Below are 26,147 nucleotides of genomic sequence, written 5' to 3' on the forward strand. Positions count from 1 at the left end.
ATATGTAAATAAATAAATAAATAGAGCAAAAGTAATTTCAGAAGTTTTTGAATTTTTTTCCCCAGTTATCTTCAGATACAATCCTTTTTCTTTGTTGAGAATAAAACAGGGGGTGGCTTTGACAAATTATTATAGCTCTGAACTCTATTTACCTAGACTTTGCTTTGTCAGCGATTGGCTTCTATTATTTTCTCTGCTGTACATCAAAATTGGAAATAAAGAAGTTGGATAAGTGGAAATTGCTGTTTTTTCTGAAACTATTTTCAAAATATTTTCCATTTTTGAAACCTTATTCCTAAGAAAAATAAATGGAATAAAAGATAAAGAGATAGAAAAATTGATAAATTAGAATTTATATAGTATATTGTTAGTATTATCTTAGTCAGCTGTTAACTATGAATGTTTATTACATTGTACTCAAAAGGTGCTAGCTTACAACAAATAGCAAAATAATGGAATATTTTTGTACACGTCCATTGATGAATCTCCTAACTTATTTTCTAACTTTTGGGTGTTGAATTATTTGTCTGCAAAGCTTGATGTATTTTGAATATTTTTTCTCAAAATGAAAACAAGCGACTATTACAAGATTTTCACAAAATTTTAACCTTAATATCTCTCAAATCCTTTAATGCATTCCACAAGAACATTGACAAGGTTAAATGCATGGTAAGCAGAATATTTTCAGGTAAATAGGACTCTTTCTGTAGATCTAGCTGAGACTTACAGGTCAAGATAAAGGTATTTTAAATCAGTGGTGATTCTTTTTCCCTCCACATAAATCCAGCTATAAAAAATGCACTATGGGAGGTATTCTGAGGAGTCATTTGTGTGTGAATATATATATATATATATATATAAATGTGAACAGACATGCATATATGTGTATAGATATATAAATGTATCTGCACACAGTGGGCCAATAACAACAAAGTATGATGTGGTGACATTCTGTATGAGGGAAAAGATCATTAAGTTCATGAAGGAATTATGGACATGTTAAATCTTTGGTGCAGAGGATTCAAAAGAAAAGGAAAGAGTAGTGAGATAGGATATCTTTGCTATGCCTCTTTTTAATAAAAGTTCTCAATATTTCTAGTTAATTGATCTCTGGAGAATACAGAGTAAATTGTTTTATACTTCCCATATATTTCAACTTATTCTAATTGAGCATAAATTGAGAGAAAACACTTTTCCTCTCTCACATTCTGCTATTTGTCTCAGAGGGCCATCACCACAGATAAAGGACTTTTGAATCTCCCCAACAGCTCACTCTTCTCAGGGCATCATCAGAACCTGTTTGCACAGACACAGACATGTCCCAATTAATTGATGACCTCGATCTGCAGCAGATACTCCTGCCATCTTCTGTACTCTGTGGAGCTCACTAATTCAGCATAACTCCATAAAATTCTTATTAAAGGACACACTTTTGGAGCTCACACTGGAGTTCCTGCCTGCCCAGTACAGCAGGACTGGCCACGTGCCGCCACTGCAAAACATTCCCAGTACAGCAGAGTAGGGTGATCAGCAGCACAACACAGCAGCAAGCAGTGAAAGCAAAAATCAGCCCCTAACAAGCACCAGACTCTCACAGTCAGGCAAAGGAGCCCCATGGCAAGCACAGGAGCTGCCCATTAATAGCTGAACAGCAAAAATAGCTATGGATTCTATCCAGCACCTCCCAGTCGGGTCTGTCATTGCCTTGAACCCATTGTCCCACACTGGGTGCCCAAAAGGGCTCTCGTGGTTTAACCCCAGTCAGCCTCACCCAGCCTCTTGCTCACCCCCTCACAAGCAGGGTGGAGGAGAGAATCAGAAGGGTAAGAGCTGGAAAACCCATGGGTTGGGATAAAGACAGTTTGATAGGGAAAGCAAAAGCTCTGCACACAAGCAAAGCAAAGCAAGGAATTCACTCCCCACTTCCCATGGGCAGGCAGGTGTTCAGCCATCCCCAGGAGAGCAGCATTCCCTTCGTATCTGCTGGAGACTTAGAATCACAAATCACTCTGAAGGTCACCCTGCTTCTTCCTCTTCCCCCAGCCTCATATGCTGAGCATGTTGCTACATGGTTTGAGATATCCCTTGATGTCCCCTGTCCTGGCTCTGCTCTCTCCCATCTCCTTGTGCCCCTCTCTGAGCCCACTTGCTGATGAGGTAGGAGCAGAAAAGGCCTTGGCAATGTGCAATTGCTGCTCAGCAGTAATGAAAACATCCCTGAATTACCAACACTGTTTCCAGCACAAACCCAAAATACAGCCAGTTATCAGCTACTGGGAAGAAAATTAGCTCTACCCCACCCAAAACCAGCACCATGTCTCATGTAAGTTTTTAGAAGGACTATAATACCGAGTGAACAAAACTGTCATTAACATGCACAAGGATGGAGCTGCCTGAATGGCTTAAGGAGATCTACTGTTTCATTTAGAAATACATGAAACTACAGTTCAGTATACTCTTCCTACATATAAGTAGATTTCCTTTAGGAATCTGAGATGACAGTGATCCAAAAGGAGCCAGAAGACCTCAGATACATATTCCTTGGCAAAATGTACAGATCACTAAGAAATGGATTTTTTTTAAAAAAATCACTTTACACTTGGAACAGACCTCTATTTTTTCATTAAGTGCTTTCTAGAATACCCAGGAACTTCTTTTCCCTGGAGTCTTAGTGTACCCAGGAACTTCTTTTCCCTGGAGTCTTAGTGTAATGAAGCCTGAGGTGTCCAAGGAGGTGTCGGTAAAAACCATATAAACTACAATTAATTTTTCAGGTGTAGCTTTCTCAACTATAATGTTCTGCTTTCTTTATTTATGAATAAACTACAATTTCCATGAGTTTTTTGTTGGGTTTTTTTTTTTAAATTAAATTGTTTTCTTGCTAAAAAAGTAGGTTTTTTACAGGAATTCATTTTCTGAGTCTTTTTATAGTTTTAAATAGTATCACAGATTCAGGAGAAATATATTTGCACTCTAAAAGTGCTTAACATAAGACAGTGCCTTATGACATAATAGGTAATAAATACTTTAACTCTTTCAACTGCCTTATATTTATTTATTGTTTTATCTTGCCTTAGCTTTTTCCTCTCATTCCCACATAGCACTTTCAGCTCAGAACATAACCTTCATATAATTTCCCTCTAGATTTGAATCCAATGTCTGGACAGATGTATTAGTACAGAAGGCAAATTTGCACGCCTTTCAGATTAAGCTTTGTAAAGGCTTCTTATTGACAGCATCATTAGATATCAGGGAACAAACTTTATGTAAGGATTTCTTCAATGACACTCCTTGAACAAAATCAAAAATAAAAGTTCATTTCTTTAGCTGCTCCATATAATCAATATTTCTGATAATCAGTCTGATGCAGCCCATTTCTTTGCTGCCCTTTACATCCTCAGATTTTGGGATACTAAAAGAGCTGATCTCTGACACATACAAAGTGAAAGAACAGAATATGTCTTTTCCTCCACTCCATCCAGCCCCCCATTAATTATGTATCTCTCCAGTTATTTGGGTTTTTTTGACTTTCCCCTACTGTGTGGGGAGCACAGCACTTACAAATGCGGGCCCATGCTAGCCAGGAAAGGCAGGTGATAGATGATCCCTCTGCCAATATCCAGACTGAGAAAATGCACATTTTCTACTCACTGAAAAATAAAAATGCAAAACAAAATAACATAAAAACTTGATGATTTTTACAAACCTTCCCAAGCCCTCCAGTTTTCAGTAAAACTGATGTCCTTGTCAGATTCATTGTTAAGAGCATTGGATATTTGCTCAGCTGTAGAAATCTGGAGCAAAAGATTGTAGGTTCAATGAAATGGCATTTTCCAATTAAACTGTGTTTTGCTGGAAGTTCCCCAAGCTCTACCAAACACCATGGTTATACATCCTATGTAAACTACAGATTTGCATCATTTTTGCATGACAAATTTTTGAATACATAAGGCTTGGGGAAACAAAGCTTTGCAAGGTGAACATTACAAAATGCCCAGTGATTTTTTCTTTCTCCCACAGGCTTTCCAGCAGGCATGCATAACAGGGACATTAGTTATTAAATTGGCACTGGGTCTTTCTCTATTTCTCTATCATTTTCAAACAGGTTAATTAAAGCTCATTTATATGTCAGTTAAATAGAAGGTAACTTGAGTCAGAGGAAACATCCGCACTCATTTTACCATAAATCCTTCTGAACTTATAAATGACCTTCCACCACTTTCAATATCTGCCTCTTGAAAGGTACAAATACCTGCAACTTTTTTTTTTTTTGTTTAAACCAATGCAAAAAAAGAAATATATATATTTTTTTTTTATGTGGAACTATCTTTTCCAGAATGCTGTGTTGTGACTGTCAATAAGCTCAAAGGAAGAAATTATTTTGCACAGTTACCATTCACGAAGAATTAGAAGAAAAAATAAAACATTCTCTTGAGATTAAAAACAAAGTAACTGCTTACCATGGATTTCACTGGTTGATGTGCAAATTCACCAGCACTGGGCACTTCAATATACTTTCAGCCTAAGTGAGATGCAGATAAACAACACAAGCATTTCATCCTCAGCCTCTCAGCTCCTTTTGAGACAGATGTTGACACAATTGCAAGTGCAGTTTCTGTGTGCAGATCTATCAGCGACAGAAAGCCCCAGGTACTGCTGGTATGCAAAAAATGCAATTAGCCACAATTACACAAAACTTGGTCCTATCTGTTTGTGCTGCTCAAGGCTCAAAACCAGAATGTTAGGGCTCACTTATACCAAGGTTCATTTCTGTTTCATTTGTGTGTGCTCTTAACCAACAGCAAAACAAGACAAAACCACATGGCTCAATCTTCTCTCGGTTTCAAGCTTGTAGAGAATGTTTTAATGTGAGTATGCACATCACTATTTTGGAGCATCAGGAGCAAGGGGTATTAACTTCCCAGGTAGGGTGCTTGTAAACACTCTTACAGTCATAAAATTCTTTAATTCTACAGATTCGTTTTTATATATTTTCCTTGTTTTTTCTTTTCCCTTTAATCTGTTAAGCTCCATGAAACTCTGTCACTGAAAAATCATAAAAATGGTGTGTCTGTGATGATAATACCCAGAATTGTTTTTTGTTATTGTATCCCCAAAGACTGTCATAGAATATTCTAGAATAAAACAACTTGGATCATATGTAACCATTGATTTTTAGTCATAGTTCCTCATTGATTTCAGAGGGGAGCTCTTATTAGGCATCCCTGGCATGAAATGACCACTTGTATTAGATTTTTTAGAAAAAAAATACACTGTTGGCAAAAATAATCAAAACAGGCATTGAGAAATTTGTCCCATATTGTGAGCAATCACAATAACAAAGTTATCTATCCTGCACCAGAGAATAATTGCAGCATAAAAGAAAACAATTTTTTTTTTTTTTTATAAACATTAATCCTCAGGAGCTAAAAGTAGACAGATTAAACCATATGATTTGGGATTAGTTTTTGAAGAATTAAAAAAAGAAATCTTCAGAGCCTAGAGTTTCTCACTGTGGGAGCCATCTTGTGGAGGGAAATTATTTTCCCTGTGATAGCTTAAAAGCAGATTTGCTTTCCTGTAATTGGAAAAATTTGGATGTAAAAGGCACACAGTCCTAAGTATATCTCCCTTTCACAGCTTTAAGAGAAGAAAAAAATAGACAGATGACTCAGGAAAATGTTTTTGGGGTGTTTTTTTACCCATTATTGGATGTTCATTCCCTAAAGGTTTCTGTGCATGATCCCAGATATACTAGAGGGAAAATTTAAAATTCTGAGGTCAAGAAAAAACTCTTTTTTTTTTTCAAAAAACCCCATGATGTTCACTCTTTAGAATTTGGATATGAATATTTCTTATGCCGTATTAAAAAAAAAATCTCATGAAATGCAGTTCATTACTTTTATCAATGTCCTATTTTCTGAAGAGTTTATCATACCTAAAGGACTTTTTTCCTCACCTGTGGCAAGTTATTACCGGTCCCCATTTCCTAGATAGCAAGGAGAATTAAAACAGGGCATATGAGAAATGTGTGGAAGAGGCTGGAGTCAACCTGGAGTAGTTTTACCCCTTCTCACACCATGGGTTGAATGGATACTGAGCTGTGCTGAGCTGTTTTCCCATTAGCAATTACAGTGTTTATACAACTCCTCAACCTGTTATTCCCTCAGCAATTCCCTCAACAATACAACTCCACAATTCATGAGCAGTACACCTGATCTGGCTGGCAGTCGTTCTGGCTGCAGGACTTTACGAGTTCTTTTTCTCTCACAGCAAGACTTGGAGCTGCTTCTTTTCCCAGCCAGTCAAGCATCACTGATGGGGAAATCGTGTCAGTCCTGGTTGCCTTTGCTCCAGCAAAAGTGTGCATTTGATCTGAACATCTTTCCTCTTGATCCTTCCCTTTTGCTGGCAAGCACTTTGCTTTTCCAGTGAGCTCGTTCCAGCTGTGGTTTCCACGGGTCATGTTGGGATCTGAGGTTGTTATTCAGTCTTGGTGAGCTGGAATCCACTCCTGCAGAACAGCCCCATTGTCTCCCTTCCATCACGCTGCCAAGTTCATTTCTTTAATGATCTGACCATTGTTGTTCTCCAGCCTCTGCAGGCCGACTTGGAGCCTCACTGCTGCTGCCTGAGGGAGACAGGGCCCTGCTGCTTCTGAGAGGAACTGGGTAAGGACAGACACTGTTAGGAAAACAGGTTTCTCTTCCTGACAGATTATTCTTTAGTCCTCCCTTTAATCCTGGGTGCATTTATCCCATCTTTCTCACCTTGCAGAGAGGGGCTCTTCATGGGAGTTTATGCAAAGAATTGTGAGGCCTTGCTCTTCGGGCTATGCTGCTGTCTCTGACATTGTTTTCTAGACATGTCTCCAAAATGTCTCTGACATTTCTTTCTAGAACACTCAAAAGATTTTACAGCCTTTTATCTCCAGATTTTGTTCAGTGTGGTTCATACACTTTTAGTGTAAAAAATAACACCAGCAGTGGTAAAATTCAACTGATTTCCCATGGGGCAATGTTAGGTAGCACAGAGGAGTAATCCAGACCCCCTCATTCTTAAAAATTTGCAGCAAAAATAGAATTATAGTTTTACAAAACTATAAAGTAATATGAAGGATGAGTTCAGTAATGTTCCAGAGAGTTTTGGATTTTTCTAAGTTTTTGGAAAGTGTTTTGTGCTTGGTTCAATGTCTATTTTCTTTTTTATATTATACCATCAAAGCTATCCAATTTCACAATATCTTCTCTACTCCTTTGGTTTGTCACTGACTTTGATATTCTCATTGTAGGGTCAGCTCTAAGAATTCAGGGCTTTCCCCAAAGACAAAGTTTTATCATTTCTTCTAGGTTTCCTGACCCAGAAAAATTCTAAAACAGCAAGTAATATGAACAAAGCAGACATTTAGTCCACAGAAAATAAAAAAGTGCAGATCCCAAGACAGAAATGCAGTCAAGGACAGAGGCATTGCTAAGGAACAAGGAGAATGGAATTGCTGGGAAGAAATTATATCCAAAACAGTCAAGGCCTGCAGATAAAGCAGGGGGTAAAGTAAAAGAAGGGGTATTTTTGGAAAGATTTAATCCCTGCACCTCCCACCCACGCTCTTCTTTAATGCTGCAAAATAGAATGTAGTAAAAAAAATACACATGAATCATTCATAAAAAATATCTGTGACCAAGCAGAAAAGTCTTTCAATAAAGTTCATGTTCTTGAGGTATAGATAAAGTGTTAAAAATCTCCTCCCAAACCCCATAATTTCTGCTTCAGTGATAAAAGCAACACTGATATTTTCAGTTTTCCTGTTAACATACTCAGTTTGAGACAGCTTTTCGTCCACTTGAGTTCTTTCAAGGTACCTTTGATTTTGTTTAAACAGGCAACAGAACACAGGCATTTCTTACAGCTTTAGTTATGTAATATATGATACTTCATCATCTTAAGCAGGCTACTCACTCCAGTTAAAGAATGCTGTTGATTTTTCAGTGTTTGTCCAGCCATAGTAGATCTGACCTAAAACTCATTTAAATGAAAGACATCTATTGAATCCATGGGCTTCGGGTCATAAACCAGTCAGCCTTTCACTGACTCACTCAGATGCTGTAGTCAGATATATGATTCATGTTTCTTTCCAATGCCTTGGACTTGAATGTGGTTATTCAAGGAGTTAGTAATCACAAGGCCAGTGTTTTATAAGCTAGGAGTATTATAAGAAGGCAGATATATCAACTCAGTACTGTTCTTTCTGAAAAAGATGATTTTTTAACAGTGCAATACAGATTCAAAAAGAAATTAAAGGAAAAATTTCAGAAGGACAGATAAAAACTATGTTAAAGTTGCTGTTCAAAAATGGAATTTGCAAGTGTTCACTTTCACAACTGATATTAGGAAAACAAGAAAGGTAGATAAAGTGCTCACTTGTAAAAACAGATAACTAAGTGTCAAAATGATTTAAATAGAGAAGAAATCTATGGACCACATTTTTTATTACATTGCTGTTTATTGACATTACCACTAGGCTTTACTAGCTAGATTTGTATGGAGTGACAGCAGATTTGGCAAATGTGGGTAGATTATTTTGAAATAGGTGTACTAATAGGATATGTAGGGGGAAAAAAACCCACAAACCATCAAGATGAAAATCCCAATTGTACAAAATCTGTCATTAATTTAAATAAATTAAGGGATAGTTAATCTAATTTTGGCTACATGAGGACAAATATCAATGAAGGAACAGACATCTACTTGCCTTTTACTGATATGTCACACTCTCCCTCCAGTTTACTAGAAAAAGACATTAATATTTTTTTCCTAGTTATTGTTCATTAGTATTCCTTTATGTATTCATTAACTAAAATACTAAATTTAGCAAGTAATGCAAACCCTAATTTAAAAAAAAAAATCTTGCTGTTAAATAAGGGCAATATATTTTAGAAAATGGTTACATTTTTTCAGCCTGAGTCTGTGTTTATCAGTGGTTCCTTAAACAGCATCATTCAAGAGTTTTATGTTGTTAAAATAGACCCTAGTGCTGCAAATATTAGTGGAGATGCATAAGATATGTGATGAGTATTTCCCTGAGAATTATAGCAGAACACAAGGTCCTTCTCCTCTTTTACTTGGCTTTCAGGAATTTCACTAGGGTGCCCTTAACTTTGTAGAGGGAAAAGAAAGTTGAGTTACAGCAACAGATAAGGAGGCCTTCAAGTTTATAGAGCAGATTTCATTCCTTCCTTGCTAGACAGCTAATGTGAGGAATGATTGCCATCTGTGAAACCTCTAATCTGCCCCACCAAGATAAATAAAATGGGGAGCAATCAAAATTTTCAGGATACCCTTCACACTGTATCACCCATGGCCAAATTACCTGTTTCCATGAGATTAAACCACACTTTAGTGTATTTCTGAAAGGATGTGATAGAAGCACACTGTACAGCCAGGGTAGGAAGCATTGGTATTTTAGACTTTTATAGAGTAAAGCTTTAAACTGACATTTTTTTTCCTGTCAGAGGAAGGAAATGATGAACCAAGAAATCTGTCTCTGCAATGTGTCAGAAGGTGATCCCAAGGGAGAGAAGTATTAGTAGAAAAAAGGAGCTCTGCCTTAGTTTCTTAGATATGTGCAGGTAACAGTGCCAGAGGACAATTTCATACCCTGTGAAGAAACCTGAGTCAAAAACCCATGTCACAATTAGCAGCAGAGTTTCTGTGAATTGTTCAGGTTGCAGCAAAGAGAACTGCACTTGGGTGCAGACTCTTTCCACTGGAAATAAAAAGGACTCTGATTCTACTTTCCTTGGAAATCTTGCAATTTTTTCAATTCCAGCCTGATATTACTGTGTGTGACAGAACTTTTTCAAGAGAGTCCTTGTTTCAAGGCCACTAAGTGATAACTTTGCTTCTGCCACTGCCATGCAGTTGACAATCATTCTCACTCCTTGTTTTTAAGCAGGTAACACCATGGAAGGCCAGATCCATACCCAGTGATAGGTGTGTGTCACAGAAAACCCCTCACTCCTAATCAGCCAGACTGGCACTGTTGGAAATGTACCCTCAGGTTCCAACTGTGCCCAGAATTCCTTCCAGAAAAGGAGCTGCTGATCAGGAGAGGAAAGGGCTGGTGAATTCCCAGATCTCACTTCAAGAAGGAGTCAGGATGTATTTAGGGCGTGAGGTTGGACTTGAAGACTCAGAAACACAGAGGTAGACATTTAAGATATAGTCCCACAGTCTTCAGTGCTCAGTGACCTGAGCATTATAAATTACTTAATCCTTAAAAATAGGATTAAAATATGATGATTTCATTGTCTACTCTATTAACGGACCATAATGCATTTTCTGTTAATTCTCCATGCTCAGTGCAACTGGAAATTACAATTTATTTTTTAAAAAAATATATTGGAGAGTTTGTGAAATCAATCATTGCTATTAATGAAGTAGCAGCTAAAGATTTCAACTGTCTTATTTTGCTGGGCACTTTCCTGCAGAATTCTGTAGTTTGAATAAGATAAACTGAATATTTGCATATATATATTATCAAAAGGTAGCTATATCTTCTTTTTGTTGATGAGGAATTGTAGGACAGACAGTTAGCTGCTAACCAGAGTGTACATATAAAAATCACATTATCCTTCTCACTTCCATGAGTCCAATGTCACCCTGTTGATTCTCCCTAAAATATGCAAGAGCACACTATTGTCCCATATGAATCCCTATTTTCTCCCTACAGGAGCTCACTGCCACACTCTGTGTCCCTTCCCCACCAGTGAGCATGCAGGCCATTCTGCACTGGTTTGAGGTTTTTTTAACTTTGAACTAAGATGGAGAGATTCTATGAATTAAAAGTAGCAGGCTGAAATGGTTTTATGAGTAGTTACCTGGCATTTTTTTCTTTCAGCAGGCTAGGCAAAAAAAATATGAAGGATAGAGAAGAGAACAGAAAAAATATTAACAGGGAAACTAATAATTTTATGAGTTTTACAGGACTTGGGCTGTAGGGCTTGTGTGCACTGAGATACGCAGTGCCTACCGAAAGTCCTAGTCAATTGCTAGGAGTAGATAATATTTAACATTTATATAGTGTTACACAGCTTCAAAGAACTATGCAAACATAAATTAATTAATCCTCAGGATTTTAAGATCTCTATTTAGATAGGTAGATTCCTCTCAGAAAGTTCTGTGTAACACAGATGATTACATCTACTTACAAAATAGGACAAACAACAGCAATACTATCACTGGCTTTGTGATTCAGTTAAGCACTGTTATCCCTCTTTTGCTGATGGAAAAGCTGAGGTTTAGCTATCAGGAAACTTCTGTGAGTCATGTCAATGAGAGAGCTGAAATTAAATTTTTGGAATGGCCTATCTTTTGACTCTTTTCTGCCTGCTAAATAAATCTAAGGAACTATATAGTTTAGTGATGTGAGACAGATAAATGAATTTAAATTAAAAAGTTCAGAGTTATGGTATTTATTTTCTCATAAAATTTCCTTCCTAATAGTGCAGTTTTTGCAGACACTTTTTTGAAACTTACAGCAAAAGTAATGTTGGGGTGCAGGAAAAGATATTGGAAGAATGCTCATCATCATATGGTCAGATTTTGACCACTGTCAAAGATCAGACCTGTTTTCAAGGGGCCTATTAATTTATCAGTTTGATGACTTTGGAAATTTCTTTCTTTATTGTCCATTGTTTCAGATTTTCAAACACAGCTAACACATGTTCAATAGAGTCTGATGTGATGCAGAAATGTCCAGCAGAGCCTGCAGAGATCCTGTAATAACACTGATCTCACTTAGGAGTTAACTCAGAGGCCTGATGATAATTAAAAATGTCAACATCATTAAATATTTCATTCCTCAAATATGAAAGACGAGGTTGAGTCTCATATTTGCATAATTTACATAACAGCCATCTAATTTTGGTGATTGAATTGATGACACCTGGGATGTCTAAACTTTCGGGTTTTTTTCTTTCTAGTCCACAAAGTGTCATACCCAGAGAACTTCTCAATTCCTATCAGTGTATTAAAGTTCCACTATTGAAATTGAAATTGGTATTGAAATCCACAAAATCTGAGAAACACAATCTTATTGGGATTGTTTGCATCACTTATTTTAAGCATGATGGCAGCTGATACGGACAGAGCACAGAGAACTTTTCTCACTTTATTGTTCTCACTTGACTCCTGCTAGGAAGATAAATGGCAATGTTGTCAGTCAAAACTATTTTAATATTAAGTTTTCTCTCTCAAGTGGGACCAAATGATATTACAGCTTTGCATCAATTATCTTATTACTAGCTTTTAGGAACTGTAAATTGTGTTTTCCAAAATTAATTCAGTTCCACAGAACCAATCATTAATATTGCAGCCTGGAAACTTCCTGTTTTACTTTAATTCATCTTTAATTTACAGAAAAATATCCCATAGGTAAACCAAAAATAACCAAGGAATACATTGAAGGAGACATCTCACAATATAGGTAACAAACTTAAATTCAATTTTGAACCTTTTCTACATAATTTAAAATGCTAAATCTTTTGAGGTTTACATTATAGATGTTTTTTCTGGTGTTATTAGCAGGAGTTTTGGGGAGGGAGGTGGTTGCCTTTTATTTTTACATTAATATTGTAATATATAGACTGAGAATTTTGATATTTAGCACTAAATTGTTTTGTTAGAGTTTCTGTAAAGAATTTAAAAACACTATGGCTTAGGATAATATCCCAACTCATGGGAAATTCAGCTGTCATGGGACGAGAGGGGAGGTCTTCCTATGAATTAATAAATAGCTTAAATAGTAGGATTAAGTGATCAGCTCCAACAAAAGTAGAGGTTTAACAGCAGAGTCCCTCAGGGAGCTCTGCTGGGATATCTACTGCTCAACATAAATGATCTAGAAAAAGAAGGGAATAATGAGGTGACTAAGTGTTCTGATGATATAAAATTCTTTAAAATAATTGTGATGAAAACTGACTGGCAGGAGTTGCAGTGGATTTCAAGGTATCAATCAATTATGGGACAAGGAGAAAATGAACATCACTGTGGATAGAGTAAGATAAGGGGGATAGATACATGAGAGGGGGGAAATCTCTTTATTTTGAGTATAGAGTGATAGAGTGATGGTCACTAACCAAGCTGTTATCATTCTGAAGAGATATTTAATTGTCATTGCCCATAACACTAGGAAAACATTAATAGCCAGACACTCAGTGACAGGCAAAGGCTAAGTAGAATAAGGAAAAAAGAAGCTTAGGGAAAGAGCAGAGACTAAAAGAGACCATCATTATGGCATCATGTACAGTCATGGCACAGTCATATCCTGAATTACAGATTAATTTCAGTCTCCTCAGCTAAAAGCCAGGACTGTCACAAAGGCAGGGTTAAAAAATCCCCAAAAGTATGGAATGCTCTCAGTGCTAAGCAAAACCTGACATATTGGCTTGGCAAAGTGAACTCTTAGATATTTAAAATCATGAACAAAGAACAATCGTTCTTTGCACATCAAAATTAAGAAACCCAAAGTTAGTTGGCAGAAGCATTAATAACAAAATACATACATTTTCAGGATAATTGTGGAGTTTTTGCCATTTGTTGCAATGCTTTGGATCTGCAATGAGCTTAAAGTCTGCATCATGGAAAAAGGGCCCTGACAGGCTCCTCTTACAGTGTTAAATTACAGCCTCCAGTTAAAATGCAGGGTGAGGAAAGGCAGAAGAAATAATAATAATATATAAATATTATAATAATAAAGAAGTGGGAGAGGTCCCACTCTGTCCATTCTCATGCATCAGAAGCAAAACTGTTGGCTAGATGAAAGTTTCAGTCAAAGTGGTTTTATTATCTTGGACGGCTTTTTTCCAGTTACAGCACTTTTGCTTCTCATCTGTGAAATGGGGCTAAAAATACATGCTAGTCTGACTTTGGAAGCATGTTAAGATTTGAGATTTTCTGTGATGTCCTTAAAGGTGCATTAAGGTACAGAAGTGGTGGGTTTTGTTTGATTGCAAAAATACTCTGACATTTGCTTGTGATTAAACTATTTTAAACATCTTCTAAATAGCTTGGAGACAGCTTCATCTAGTTATAGTGACTTCTAAGGGGAAATGACTTGGAGTAGAAATTGTATTGGCATGCTCTTCCTACACTCCATCATTTGTGTTTATTGAGGTGAGGGCTGTTAATGTTCTCTTTGGGCCAGCCTCTGCCTACATATGCAGAAATCTATAAAATCACAATTAAACTGCATTTTGCTAGAAATAAAATGGCAAGCATTCTGTTATTCCCAGAACACTTTAAGTCAAGAGTTTTTCAGACTCCTGTTTCCCCTGTCCTTAGCACCTAGGTAGTGGATCCTGATGACACACACTGCTGCTGGAACAACTGCAGCATTTTTCCATGGCCTCTTTTTGCAGCAATTGCTCAAATATCTGCCTGGTGAGTTCTTTTGTAACTTGCCTGCTAATGAAGGAGGTGGAGAAAGGAGCCATTGTGTCTATTACATGGCATGCAAGAGCCACTTTCAAGGGAGCGATACCTTGACCTGTGAAAGTAAGAAATCCATATTCCCTCGAAAAGGTGATTGCTGCAGCCTTGTTCAGAGGTATTCATCTCCACTAAAAACTTCTGGAATTTACTCTCTAGGCAGCTTGAAGGCTATTGAACAAAGAGGTTTTCTAATACATCATAATTACGCAAACACCTGTGCTGAGCAACCTTGCACTGAGCTACCCAAATTTTTTTTTCAGCTGTTCACCAATGCTCAACGCCCCTCATCTGCAGTTTGGTGATCTAATGGCTGAGCATAGGATGGAGTGAAGTACAGATGGGAATTCTAGATCAAAGACATTTAAAGAAAAGTGCCCAGATATACCTGTCCACATCATTGATTTTGATATAGTTTTATAACATGCTTTGTAACATAAAACTGCTTAATTTCAATGTAAGGGGAAAATTAGAATGGACATAATGTCATTTACAGGTCTTCTCTTCAGATTATGTTAAAAAACCTTAACAGATTATTTGTTTGACTCAATATATGGATGCCACCCTGCACAGTACTGTGTTCAAAGCATCTTTTTAAAGATTTAATTAGTTTTCCAGATTGTTCAGGTGGCTTTTAGGCTAATACAAATTTTAGAGTTTCCAAATCTTAAAGCTATTCTTTACCAAAGATATTCCTAGTATCACACTCTTTTGTGAAGTTATCTTTAAAAATGTAAATACTCAACACTGGATATGAAAGTTCATTGCAGTGATTTTTGTGAGTGTATTTAATGATCCATTCTGTCTTCAGCCATGAAATAGAATTCATTTTTAGATGGGCAATAACTCTTTCCCTATGTCTGATCTTCTTTCTAAAACTTGCTAAGAACAATATCTTAACAAATTAGTATATTCTCAGTTTTTCTCACATCAACATTATCTGGTATCATCAACACAGACTAATCAAACACTTAATGTTATTAACACAAGAGAGGTCCTTCTCACCAACTTACAGCACCATTCTTTTACTTTTTTTTTTTTTACTGTGGTTCAAATTGTTTGAAAATCTAACCCTACTAAGGAGTTTAAACACTGGGATTATTTAAAGAACAGGATCTTTCAATTCAGCATTAATGTCATTTTCTTTGAAGAAAACCATTAGTACTGAAAGCCAGAATGTTCAAAATTCTCAGAACATTAAAGCAACTAAAAATCTATGTATTGACATAAAGTTTCAGACCTGAAGCTGGTGTGGAATTGGAGAGATTACTTTGAATCATGCATATATAAGAGAAATTATAGGAATAAAAGAACACAGACCATCCTGCTCAAATTTCTCTCTACAGCAGTGCATTCCTCCAGAATAAAAGGCCAAAACCAGAGTGATAATTTTCCAGGGTGCTCTTACACCCTCCTACACCATAAAGGATTTCCAGTGCTAAGGTGGTCCCTTTGTAATTAGCATGCTTCATCTGATCTTTTTCACCCAGAATTATCCAGGTTCTTTTTGAGTCCATGAAAACATTTAGCACTATTTTTTAGAAAATTATGTGTAATCACAAAGACTAGAGGTTTGGCTCAATTTTCTGTGTCTTGATTTTTAATCTGTTTAGTAAACAATCTGCCTACTACGAATCATGGGGATAGAGAATATCATTACAAAAACCCAAGCTGTTAAACCATGAGGCTGACAAGGGATTAATTCCTAAAAATTGCCTAAGGCTTGCAGAGGATTTTAACAGTTTGGAATTAAAGACTGATGGAGTGGTTGCAGCTCAGCCATGATGTGTTTTGTCCCAGAATGTGACTGTGCCAAACAAACCACAGTCAGAGAAGGGTGACACTAAGATAAAGCAGAAGAGGTTTCCTTCTTTAAGGTTTTCTTCTAGAGCTTCAGATCTCACAGAAAGTCAACCTTCTTATTCAAGTCAGAAAAAATAATCCCATTTTATATAAAATATTTCCATGTTGCTCTCACTGTACTTAACAAAGACAGGGTCTTTTCATACCTGTGGAGGAAACTGAAAACACTCTTTGTCCTGCTTGTTCTCACAATTCCTTTAAGTTGGAGGATCTTGCATTCAGTTTTACTGCTCTCTGCATCCTTTACTTTTTATTCAAGTATTCAGTGACTGTTTTAGATGACTATATAGACACAAAACTTCTAGAATATCTTTCATAATTCTCAAAACTATGTTCTGGAAACACTTAGCTTTTCAGACATGGTCTGGAATAAATAGCATCAGTCACAGCACTATCTAACAATAAGACAAAGTAATACTCAATATTGGACTATGGGGCTTTGTTTTCTTGGGGTTTCTTTAAAATACAAGTCTGCACCCAAAGTGTTATGATTTCAAATGCATATTTGCACAGCACAAAATTAATGTGCATGAGAAATATTATGGCATTGACCTAAGAGTTATGTTATTTAAATTAAAATAGCAGTTAGCAATTTATCTTTCTTGTTTGTTTTCTTTTTAATGAGGGTTTTTTGCTTACTTTTTTCTCATATTATCTACTTAGCATCACATAGAAAATAGATTTATTTTCTGATAGAATTCTAGCCCAGATACTTGATTACATTACTCTTTAGTAAGGCAGATATACCTGTGAACTTCCACTTGAGTTATATATATTTTTCCTTTAAGTGTTAAACCTCTTTGAGCACAGCTCTCCTTGCAGATTTTCTCTTCCTCTCAGCTTGCTACTATTTGACTCTCAAATAAGTTTGAAGAATCTGCATAAAGTGTAAAAAGACTTAATGATTAATATTTAATTCAGAATCTTTTGTAGCATTCAAAAACAGAAATATTCTTCAATTTTATAACTCTCAAAGTGAGATATTTTCAATACCATTAATTTATTTTCTTACTTATTTAATCTCCACTGTGAATTATCTCTTGTCAGTACCAGCATTATATGTACACCTAATACACTAAAGAAATTATGTTTCCTTATGACAGTAAAACTTTTGGACTTTGGGCATTGGAAAGGTATTATTTTTCTATTTTAAACAATAATATAACTAATAAACCAAGAAAGATCTGTTAAACTTTGACACTTAATTTCTTCAGCTTGGGTTTGACTGGAAGGCTGTTATTGAAATAGACATCTCCTTTCATTAAGAGTGTCCAAAAGTTAATTCATGTGTAATCTGTAATTAGGCAATGAAAGATGCTTGTGCTCACAACAGACTAAGATTTTCTGAGTAAGAATCCTTCATTTTGTCAGTGATAGCTGTCTAGGTTTTAGAGACCAGCACTTTGTGCTGCTTACCTGTTGGGAAAAAAAAAATAAAATTACTTATAAAGGAGAATACCAGAATTAACTCATGTTTGTGACACTGAAATTTTCGAATGGAAGGAGCTATCAAAACATGAAGATGTTATAGACATGAGAACACTGGTGGACATTGTTCCTTTTTGGATTTTAAACAGTAGGTCTTTCTAATCTGACTGAAGGGAAGTGATGATGCTTTTAGCAGCAGATGGGAGAAGACAGACAGTAGTATTTCAGAGTGGTACAGCTTGTGCTGTGTGCTTGCAGCACAGCTTGTTCCACAGCACTGGGGGCAAAGAGTTCTACATCTAAAAGCTCTTCAACCCTTTAGGGTAATGTGCCAGACCTCCAGGAAAAAGGGCTTTCCTAGGAAGAAATATATTGGTGTGTGGGGGAGGTCAAATAGTCAGGGGTGAGGAGGAAATCCAGGTTATTTAACACTTCTGTAGTGAGAATATCCCAAAGACACCAGCTAACTACTCTCTGATAATTTTTATTTATAAATTTTGTCAAGACAAAACATTTCTGACCCCCTTGAAAAACAGCACAAATGTTAAAAATGATACAAAAGTCACTACAGGGTTACAAAACTGAAGAAGTCAGTGAAAAAACTGTATCCCAAGTTTTCTGCCCATAAAAATATCCTTTGATCCTAATTATCTTCTGCATCATCAACACAGGGCTTATATTTAGCAACAATTTTACAAAATATAATCGTGCTTTAAAATCTCAAATTTCATACCAACAGACCTTGACTAGCAAAAAATTAAAGTACTAGAGGGAAAAAATAGTATGTACCTAGCTTGGAGTCTATCACAACTTGACAGACATTCCTGTAAGACAGATATATTAAACACAAACTTAGATTCATTTCTCATGAGGACACAGACACAAAATTAAAGAATTCGATCTCATTAAAAGCAGTATGCCACAATAAAAATATGTAGGCACATCATATTGCAAAAGGTAACAAAATCCTCCTTACAGAGTCTTTTCTGAAACTACAAGAAATTCAGTAGCTTAGGTTTGTTATAACTATTCTTGCTGAATCATTGTCAAAACAATGCTTACTCTCATTAAAGGGTTCAAACATATTCTGACTTCAAGAAAGTGAACACACTTTCTCTACTGTGTTATTTGTGGTCCTAACACGTTAATTTATGCCATTTCTGTAAGCAATATTTAGGCTAGGCAAATAAAAGCTAAGAGAAGTCACCTGTCATAAGATGCTTTTGAGGAGACTGGAGAGCAGGAACAGATCACATGCAAGGCTGTCTAGGAAAAAACAGGAAAGCTGTTTCTTTTAAGTAAAATTTAGCCAACAAACTGCACTTAACAATTTTTCATAAGCCAAATTTTCTACAGAGAGTCCCTGTATTTAAGCCAGTGGAACCAAACAGTACAATTAGCAGCCTGTTCATCTAAGCTGCCTTCTCAGTAGCCTTTGACTGACCAACACATTTGACATATAGATTATCCTGAGCTGGATGGAACCGATCAGGATCACTGAGTCCAGCTCCTGGCCCTGCACAGAAACATCTCTAAGGGTCACACCCTGTGCCTGAGAGTGTTCTCCAAACATTTCCTGAGCTCTGTCAGACTGGTGCTGGGACCACTGCTCTGGGGAGCCTTTTCAGTGCCCAACCACCCTATGAGTGAAGAACCTTTTCCCAATATCCAACCTAGACCTGCCCTGACACAACCTCATACCACTGCTTATGTAAGCAGGATGCAGAACAATATATTTGTTAATTATATATTAACTGTATATATTGCTGTATAATTATCAAACAGCTTCTTTTTTTTTAAGTGTTATGCAAATCTATGAAGTATCAGAAAAGAACTTCAGAAAAATTCAATCTCTACAACAATGGCATTAAGAGCTCCTGTATTTCTGAAGTGTAAATATTAAATGTTATAATTATAACATAATGTTATAATTATAATTATAATTGTATAAAAATAATTGTAATTAAAATATAATGTTATAACATATAACATTATAGAATCATAATATAGAATATATTATATAATTATAAATTTTAGAGTTATGATTCCTTTATTAATCATTAATTGATGTTAGATTAGTATCCAATTAATAAACAACCATTTTAATAATTTTCATTAATATTGATAATATTGTGGTTTGCTTCTTTTCCACACATTTGCAAGACTATCACAGTGAAATAATTGCTTGCAAAGGACCCAATTACAAATTCTAAATCAAATGTAATAATTTTGAGAAAACATCAAGTAGCATATGCGTGCATTTCTTGAATTCAAATTTGTAAAACAGTTTAAAATTTGGATGTTTTAAAAAATTGTTCTGAAATACTTAGTTAACATGCCCTGGGTTTCACTTATGGAGTTCAAAACACTGAGGAAAACATAACTACCTTTCTAGAACTCAGAAAATTGTGAGATGGCATAGGAAGGATATGCAGAACACCTCCCATAACTTGGTAGGAGAAACAATCAAATCTAACCATGAGTACAAGTTCAGAATTTTGTACTTCTGGGCACATTGCCTCTTTCAGTGGAGTACTATTTCTCTTTCAGTGGAAGATTTGTAGTATGAGATCTGCATCATTTCTTACTGAACTGGACTCTGGTTCAAATCAAACAATCAAAAGAGATCATGTTATACTGAAAGGAGCTAAAAATGCAACTCTCAGTTTTGAGGGTATTTTTGCAGTTGCTGTTTGGGTGTTTAAAGGTCTAGAAATCCATTAGAAACAAATACGTGCTTTAAGGACTGAGATAGTTCTGCCTTCAGCAACAGCAAAGGAAAAGCTTTGCAAACTGGAACTTATGATGAAGAAGTTTGTGGCCAATGACATTCAAATCTCTTGTGAGTGAATGGTATCTCTAGCAGCTAATAAAGGGATAGATCTTGGAGAAAGCCTGCCAGTAATAAATAAAACTTAATGAGAAAAGTTATGGATGTGGTTCCTATCCCTGTATTTAGGCATCACAGTCACAATAAATTGAGTTTAAAAGTCTTTACTAAATGACCTGCAAAGCAGTTTGGTGTGTTCTCCTTCTGTGAACGAGAAGGTGAAAAGTAGAAATGGAATTGTTTGAAACAACTAGACTTATTGTTCCTATAACTGTAAGCACAATAAACAGCCATTACAGCCCCTCATTAACACATTAATATTTATTATTTCTATGTATCACTACACAAAAATATAGCTTGTTTTATATAGTTTTGTTAGTGCAACATTTCCTCCCTGTATCTTGTGTTGCAAAATATAAATGTATTTTAGCAGTACATTGTATTTTATCTATGCTGTAGAGGCATTTTATTGAGAGCATATATAAACTTTATTTCTTTTGTTGGTTATGGCTTTGGAAATAGTTGGGACTTGAATTTTAGGTGTACATGCTAGTCCTTCCATTACTTTCTGTCTAGTTAAACATTTTCACTTGTTCAATGTACTGCAGGAGACAGATGAAATGAGACAGATGAAATGAAATGCCAAGGTAAAAAGAAAGGAAGAAAATTAAAATTACTTAAGCAACAATTCATTGTCTGTTAAAGTAGCCACAAATGGGAATATTTCATTTCAAAGCAAAGTTTAAATTTATTTGCAAAGAATTTCAGTCTTTCAATAACAGGAAATTAACAAAGAGGGAACCTGGATGCACCTCTGAAGACTTAAACTGTTCTTTGAGTTTATAGTTGCACTTCAAAAATTGTCTTGTTGAAGTTCATAAGTGGTGAAAATGTGAACCCTCAAGTGTGTCAGACACACTAAGAAGTGCTGTAATGACAGATTGCAGTTTCAAACTAAGTTTTTTTCTTTGACCCTTACAAGTTAAACCTACTAGTGTTATGTAACTTCATAGAAGTATATAAAAAAAAAATCATTTAGTCAATTAGATTCATACAGATTAGTATTTACTTCTATTGAAATATATTGACACCTTGCAGTTTACCCTCTCAGATGCTCTTGCTGATTCAGGAATTAGAATTTTCACAATTTATCAGTCATTATTAAGATTTTCACAGCTGCTGAGGAAATTGAGTCACATTTTTTTCCCTTCCATTGAGATGTATGTGTGAAGTCCCTTAAATAGCATTAAAAATAGCATTTTAAAAAAAAAATCTCAGTACCTATTTTATACCTATGCAATAGTCCAAACAAGAAAATGCAAATAGGTGAAAACATCACAATCATTTGCACTTTCATGCATAAGTGTATGTATATTTGTACAAACAGGGTCTTCTTCTATACAATTTTATTTTTTCTATGGTATAAAGGTTATGTACTATCTACTATAATATAATTAGATTCTTGAATAGCTGGGTTATTTTTCAATTAAATTTATTAATGATATGCACAAAGGAATAAGAAATGCTTATTGAAGGGAGATTCAGGGAGCAGATTCTCCCCCTCTACTCAGTCCTAGTGAGGTCACACCTCAAATATCGTGTCCAATTCTGGTCTCCACAGTTCAAGAAAGACAAGGAGCTACGGGAGTGGGTCCAGCAAAGGCCACAAAATGATTAAAGGACTGGAACATCTCTCTTATGAGGAGAGGCTGTGGGAGCTGGACCTGTTCAGTCTGGAGAAGAGAATCCTGAGAGGGGATCTCATCAATGTGTATAAATATCTCAAAGGCAGGGCCCAAGTGGTTGGTGCCAGACTTCTCGGTGGTCCCCAGCAACAGGACAGGGGGCAACAGCCATAAAGCAGAACTCAGTATGTGTGTGAGGAAGAACCTCTTTATATTGAGAGTTGCAGAACACTGGAATAGTTGCCCAGGGAAGTCATGGAGTCTCCCTCTCTGGAGACATTCAAACCCACCTGGACACATTCCTGTGTCACCTGCCTTGTGACCCTGCCTTGGCAGCAGGGTTGGTTTGGATGATCTCCACAGATCCCTTCCAACCCAAACCATTCTGTGATTCAGCTTCTGAATGCTGAAGTGAAACAAAGACAGACCCTACTGGGAAGGCAGGGAGCCAGAATTTACAGAATCAGCAGAGTTTTTCTGCCAGGTGTGAAGCAGTGAGGCCTCAGGTACCACTCTATCACAACTGCACTCTCGGAGTACCGACACATGAATTACTCCGAGCGGAACATCATCATAACAAAGTGCAGTTTGACTCTCGTGTGGATAAGTGGCATCTGTAGCAAAATCAAGAAGGCAGTGAGTTTCATTTTCCATGAGGTGCTTTTGCAGTGCTATCAGCAATTGTTCAAGCACTACGGTTTCCAGAAGGGCCACTCACAGGAAGGACAACCCGCTACGCTGCCGTGAACAAAGAGAGAGTGCATTTGACTTTCCGACTGAAAAACCATTTGTCTAATGAATTATTCTAAGTGGGAAACAATGAAATTAAAGTAAATGAAGAGAATAAACAGAAAATTAACGTGACTTGCAATCTGCTGTTGCAAAACAAAGAGTATGACTGATAAAATATATATAATTTTCCATGTAAATCGCATATGATCTATCTATATACACAAAATGTGTGTAAATTTATAATGTTCAAATGTATTATAAATTGGTTTAATAATGTTTTACTTGTTATTCCTATATTTTCACAGTTTAAAAAATTAATCTTATTCCTTTCCAGGATAAAGTTAAGACATTTTCACAAAGAAAATTTGCAGAGAATGCCATCCTAAATTAACTTCAAATTTAGCAAATCACCAAAAAGATAGGTACTGAATCAGTGGTGTTCATTTTTCCTAACTTTAACAATCAATATAAAATGTACAGTTTAAGCTACTTGACTAGAATTCAGGTTTTCAGCAGAAAGACTGTGTTTGCACAATTCTCCCCACACTTCAGAACTAAAGCAATATCTTTTTCCTCTAATTAAAAAAGAGAGTCAAATTAAGCTGTTTTAGTTCTTACATAAGTTTTGCTTCTTAAGATTCTCTATTTACATTTTTCCTCATCATGAATTTCAGAGACACCTCTCAAATTTTAATTATTGTAAACCTTGCTTCATATGTCATTAAAAATAGTATCTCTGAAAAAATTGTTTCTGGACCTCTCAGATAAGCCAGAGGAATCAATAATTCTCCCTCTAAGTATGGACTGTGCTACTGGATCCTCATTTTTATATATATCTTCAATTCTCACTCTCCATGTTTCCATTAATGAGCCAAAACTTGTCATGTTAGCCAGAAAATTGAGTTATTTTTCATGCATTGCTTTCAAATCTTTCAAAGTGTAATAATAGACTGAGATTATGTACAGATTTGGAGAATTAAATCTGCCCATTTCCTGAGACCATCTCTGCATTCCAGTTTAGTTTTGGTTTCCAGATATTATTACTGATCTCATATTTATAGCATTCTCTGGATGCATGAACCATTATAGAAATTCTTTTCTTTAGATTTGTTTCAAACATTTTTCTTTTTCCTAAATTAATTGACGATGAAATGACCATGGGTGTGCAAAGCCACATTTCAAGACAACAATAAAACTGAAGCTACAATAATAATCCTACAACAAATTTCCAATCAATAAACAACTTTTTTTCCAAGTAAGCATTAGCACTAAACTGCCACAGCCTTTATAGTTTTTTATTATAGCTATAACCCTTTTAACTAAAGCTTATTATTTGTTCTTAGTTGACCATTCCTTCATGTTGTGTCAGGAGACACAACTTTTTAGTGTGGCCAGACAATATCTCATATACAAGAAATACTGAATAAGAGAAGCTTTAGACACAGCTTTGTTTTGTTTAAAAATATTCAGCTTTTCAGCTTAACAGATTCACTGGTATAATTGTCATAACAGGAAAAAAATAACCTCAAAAACTGTCAGGTTTGGGGCATTGGCCACCTCCCTCTCTCTCCTGGGAGCCTGGTTCCAGTGTTTGACCACTTTCTCCCTAAAGAAATGTTTCCTCTTTTCCAGTCTGAGCCTCCCTTAAAGCAACCTTGAAGCTCAGCCCCTAAAGCTTCTAATACAGAACACATCAGGAATCACTGAAATTGGAAGTTTTCTCTGCATGGTCAATTGAATTTCAGTAGGGTTTGGGAAGGGGAGAGAGTGTTGGTAGCAATTTTTTGGGGGGAAGGTTATTATTTGTTTTTAAAAAGCTGGCCATTAACAAAACTGTAAAGCAGATTTATCCTCCAGCTTGGAATAAATGTGAAGGGATAGCAAGACTTTTAGCTAACACATATTATTTGCCTTTGAACATGTGTTCAGTCAAATAAAAAGTAGAAGGTGGATGATAATATGTCCTTGCTATTATTCAATAACCCCATTAGTGTCCTGTAGTACATTAAAATAAAAAAGGCAAACAAAAACAAGGAACATGTCAGCCTTTTTCATAACAGTGATCTTTTTTCCTCTGTGGGACAATTTCTCTATTTTCCCCTTTCTGTCCTTCCCCAAAAGGGATCATATGAAAGAAATCATGATGCTATAATTTTATTCCAAGTACGCTTTTTTAGCACTTCTGTGTGATTAGCCTAAGGGGTGTTTTCACACATGCTATGAAAGGCAAATCCTACAAGGACAGTAACAAAAATACTGCTAATTTTGAGGATTTCATTGCCTTCATCTTAAAAGACAAATCTACTTCTACCCAAGTACCAGTTACATATCCATTCTGCAAAGCCCCACACAAGTAATTTGAAAAATCCACTAAAAATGTTATGATAAAGCAATGCAGTTCTATGCTATACCATTTACATCCCCAAATCAATTACAAGTTATAGAAAAGAAATGAAAGGGCAACAGAAATCTTAAACTGTCTAATGTTAAACCTGCATATTTTTTCATCAAAAAATATAAATGGACACATATTTTACTATCCCATGCTAAGGCAAATGTGATTTCCCATAGGTAACACTGCTTGTCAGTTTTTATTGCTTAAAAAGATAAAGATTTATTTCTTCTACCGAGTTACTGTAAAAAAGCCCCAACCACCCAACAAACAGCTATTCATGCTAATCTGAGTCTGTGTTATTATTTATTTCTGAAAGGATTCATAATCATGTCATTCTCCAGCTGGATTTTATAATTTGTTTCCAAGGTTTTGAGATAAAAAAGAAGGAAATGGTTAAGAGAAAACTAAAGAGCAATACCAATGTCTTCCACAACTACCAGTTTGTCCAAAAAACGATGAAAATCTCAAAAGGTGTCTTCTTTTTACTGTCAAAATCATGAAAATACATTCTGATTCCAAGTGGATTTTGGTTTGGTTTTTAATTTTAAGCAAAACATTTCTCCTTGAAGATCTGAGCTCATTTTCAAAGAAGACAAGGTTGGTGTAGACAACAGCCTTTAATTCTCTGAATTCAGGATCACACAAGAGTGAGAATTAAATATAGAAATAATATTTTATTGTACTTCAGCCCAAAAACTCTGTACCAACATGACCACATCTATTTTTT

At 35.9% G+C, this 26,147-nt stretch overlaps 2 long non-coding RNA genes across 3 annotated transcripts; one reads left to right on the plus strand and one right to left on the minus strand.

Annotated features, from left to right (window-relative positions):
* Window positions 1-1,205: 1,205 nt before the first annotated feature.
* Window positions 1,206-6,297, minus strand: LOC111944076 (uncharacterized). 2 transcript variants are annotated; one of them, XR_002871158.2, is made up of 4 exons: window positions 6,215-6,297; window positions 4,461-4,653; window positions 3,562-3,650; window positions 1,206-1,296 (listed from the first exon to the last, which is right to left on the minus strand). It is a non-coding gene; the product is annotated as an uncharacterized LOC111944076 (long non-coding RNA). The 2 variants fall into 2 exon arrangements; XR_015285212.1 differs by lacking the exon at window positions 1,206-1,296 and having other exon boundaries at window positions 4,461-4,656; window positions 6,215-6,295.
* Window positions 6,208-25,701, plus strand: LOC147654427 (uncharacterized). The gene is made up of 3 exons (XR_015285211.1): window positions 6,208-6,496; window positions 6,596-6,671; window positions 22,230-25,701. It is a non-coding gene; the product is annotated as an uncharacterized LOC147654427 (long non-coding RNA).
* The last annotated feature ends 446 nt before the right edge of the window (window positions 25,702-26,147 follow it).

The sequence above is a fragment of the Cyanistes caeruleus genome, chromosome 3 (assembly GCF_971803275.1).
Source record: "Cyanistes caeruleus chromosome 3, bCyaCae1.hap1.1, whole genome shotgun sequence".
In the NCBI taxonomy this organism is placed as follows: domain Eukaryota; kingdom Metazoa; phylum Chordata; class Aves; order Passeriformes; family Paridae; genus Cyanistes; species Cyanistes caeruleus.